We start from the raw sequence: 3,452 nt of genomic DNA, 5'->3' as shown, positions 1-3,452 counted from the left end.
ACATCAATATCTGCAGCTCACCCTTTGCTTTGACCCTCCCCCGTGCAATTCTTCTGCAATTGATCCCCTTAATTTGCTTTTCCTTTCTTCTGAAAGATTACTTTTCCTTCCCTCATATGCCAAGCAGCGTGCAATTTTACTGCAATTCCTCCCTTTATTTAATTCACTTTCCTTCCACCAACGTGCACTTCGCTCCTTATCATATCTCACATTTGATCTTGGTCGCTGTTGCTTGTTGTTTCCAAGGAGGCTTGTTACAATCGAGGAAACTTTGGCATATAAATTGGTGGGAGACGGTATAGGATAGCGAGGTGGGACAATTGAGACAAAAAGTCTGTGGGTTAACATGATGGGCTACAGCGATACCAATGATCGGCCCAGACATAGTGATGGCAAATGAATAGATCGGCCCAGACATAGTGATGGAAAAAATATGAGCTATTATTCATGTAGTCGACTATTATATACATTTAATTTCTAGAAACCTATCATGTAGCACAATGCATTGCTACATTAGCCTTAATTTATAATTCACATATCCGTACACAAAGCATTGTAGGAAATATGTATTGTGGAATATGATTGTATTTTGGCATAATAAATATTCATTTAGTGCAATAGTCTGGGAACTATTTTTAGTTTTTTTTTTCTAACACAATTCTGCCGCAGTTCTTAAGAGCAATAGCATTACTGAAGCGCAAGATTAGATTTGTTACGCACACATCACAAAACAGAGCTGAATACATACAATGGCTAGTTGCCAAGAAAGTTCAGAATTTCAATATACAAATTGAAGGATAGAAGCCGGTGCTTCTCATGAGAATAGCTCTATGTGTATACAAAGGAAACACAATCTAGCGAACTCTCAAGCAGAATATTCTTGCTACTTCTGATGAGCTACAACTAACAACCTGCAAGGAACAAGCTTTGGAAGCACATCAAGTTTTGCGACACCAGCAGCTACACGTAACAGAAATAGTATAATTTTCTGGAACAGCGAGCCTGCAGCTACAAGATTTTAATCTTCAGTTGAAACAGTTTCAGCAACCGTACAGTGAGTAACGAAGGAACATAGCCTCCATCGCCTCACGGCTTGCCCACGCCGCGTCCATGACAGTGCGGCACTGCGGCCCAGCCAAATTTCTTTCTCCCTGAGGACCACGTCTGCCACCACCCTCCAATCGCTCAATCCCTCAATCCTGTTCTCCGACGTGTTCATCCTTCTCGATCCCCAACTCTGGCCAATTTCATCCGCCTAGAAGATTGGATAGGGCGAGGCTGGTGAGGTGGGGATGGGGCGCGGCGGTCGAGATTGGCTAAGCGACGGTGGTTAGGAGGAGGACGGACAGAGGGAGGGAGTCGTACCTGCGCCGCACCGTCGAGTAAAGCTTCAGCGTTGCGGCTGGGGATGGGGGCAGTCTGCGGCGGCGAGGCTGGGGCAGCAGGGGCTCGTCATTTTCGCTTCGTCGAAGCAGCTCGTCCGTGCAGCTCGCCATAAGCCGCCGCCACCCGCTGGGGCGTTCCCTAGGCCACCGCCCGACCGCAATCCCGTCCGCTGCATCTGCCACCACCGGTGGATCTGGACTCTGGAGGCTCGAAGGGGAGGAGCGCGCACCGAGGAGTTCTAGACTGACGCGAGCAAGGTAGTCCCTCGAATAAGCGAGGGGGGCCCACCATATCAGTATCGCTCTAGCTCATACTACCCCTTTGCCTTGGTTGGGGCACATCTCACGGTATGATTGCTGCACCCCCATGGGGCTCTCACAGGCGTTTGGATTTTGGGCCGTCCGATCGAGTGCGACGTGGCGCGATCTCGGCCAGCCATTCCATCCAGGGCGCGAGGCCCTCCCGCAGACCCGCATTTTATCCACGGGTCCTGTGAAGCCCGCTCGGCCCAGACTCTCCCATCGCGCGCTGCGAGCTCCAATCCCGTCGCTCCCTCTCCCCTTCCTCCTCCGCTCCCAGCCGCCGCCTCCGCTCCGCGCCCGCCCTCCGTGCCCCCGCTCCGCGCCCGCAGGCTCCGCAAAACCAGCCATCCGACCCCCTCGTCCCCAATCCCCCCGAATCCTCCTCCAAATCCCGTCCTCCTCCACATAATCTACTGCTAGCGGACACCTCGTCGGGTGTGCAGCAACATCATGGGCTCGAGTGGTTGACGCGAGGGGGAAGCCAGTAGATGGAGGCGGGCGGCAACGAGGTGAGGAGGACCTCACTTGCGCCATCTCCCCCTTGCACCAGGCCAGGAAGGCGCAGGCGGAAGCAATGGCCGACGGCGACGCGCGCGGCCTGGAGGAGCAGGCGGCGGCCGCGGCCGAGACGGCGCGGGACCTGCGGGAGGCGGCGGCGGCCCTCGCCGTGCGCCGCGCCGCCGACGAGGACGCGCTGCAGCGCCGCGCGGTCGCGCTGGACGGGGACCTGCGGCCCCTCCAGGGCTCCGTCGCCGCCCTCAAACCGCCGTGCTCGCTAAGGTCCACGCGCGCCCCCGTCCCTCCCCGTCCTCTCTACATCGGCCTGATTCGAACTCGATCTCCCCCATTCCATCCTCCTCGCCCCGTAGCGCGGCGGCTCTCGGACGTCAAAGCCCGCGAGCTCTGATTAGCTCCCGTAGCAAAACCATGGGCGTGATTTTCCTTCCGGTTAGCTGGGTGTGGGCGGCATCTAGAATCTGCAGCTCTGCGCAGTGATTAGCCAGTTCTTATTGGTCCAACAGGGGCATGTATTTGAGACACGCGCATCGACTTGCTGGATGCTGGCAGAGGATTCAAGTCTTCCTCGCGGTTTAATCTAGCCAAGTACTAGGGGATCCTCTTAACCAGTTGTGGCCGTGTGCTCCTGGGCTAGCAACAATGTTCCAGCACTTAAGCCCTACGATTCCTAAGCCCAGAATTGTTCATCCCAAGCTAGAGGATCGCTCCATGTGCTGGTCAAACGCATGATCTTAGTTGCTTAAATAGGAGTCCCCATCGCCAGTTCAATATATTACTCGTACACTGCTTATCTATGAGATTTCCCTTTTCTATGTTGTCCACTTCCCTGATACTGTTTGCATCTCATTGGCGTATGTGCAGGTGGAGGAAGACCTCGAGCGTGCCAACCTAGCAATCCTAGACAGTCACGTGGCTGCATTTCTCCCAAACAAGGGAAATGGTCTGTTACCTTTTGTTTCATTTGGCCCCTTCTGTTTCGCCTCAAGTTTAATTGTCTCTTTACGAGTTATGTTCAAACTTACTATGTCTGAACCTTTAGGGAAGTTCCTAAAGAAGTTTGTTGGGCCTGTAAATGTGGGGATTGCAAGGAAGGGAGATAAGCTCAAAGTGAAGGATGAGTACAACAATTATAGGGTAAACTTCAGATGTTCTTTCCTTTAGATATTGTATGCAGATTTATCTATTTTTGGGTACGCTATCGCTGACAAAATTAATAAAACGCATCTGCTTAAACTCCTGGCCACT

General features: G+C 52.9%; 1 long non-coding RNA gene across 1 annotated transcript; it reads right to left on the bottom strand.

Annotated features, from left to right (window-relative positions):
- Nucleotides 1-703: 703 nt before the first annotated feature.
- On the bottom strand, nt 704-1,645 carry LOC124687314. Its single transcript, XR_006998173.1, has 2 exons — nt 1,366-1,645; nt 704-1,255 (listed from the first exon to the last, which is right to left on the bottom strand). It is a non-coding gene; the product is annotated as an uncharacterized LOC124687314 (long non-coding RNA).
- Between the last annotated feature and the right edge of the window lie 1,807 nt (nt 1,646-3,452).

Source organism: Lolium rigidum, chromosome 2, assembly GCF_022539505.1.
Source record: "Lolium rigidum isolate FL_2022 chromosome 2, APGP_CSIRO_Lrig_0.1, whole genome shotgun sequence".
Taxonomy (NCBI): Eukaryota; Viridiplantae; Streptophyta; class Magnoliopsida; order Poales; family Poaceae; genus Lolium; species Lolium rigidum.
This window is presented reverse-complemented; position numbering and strand designations above follow the sequence as displayed.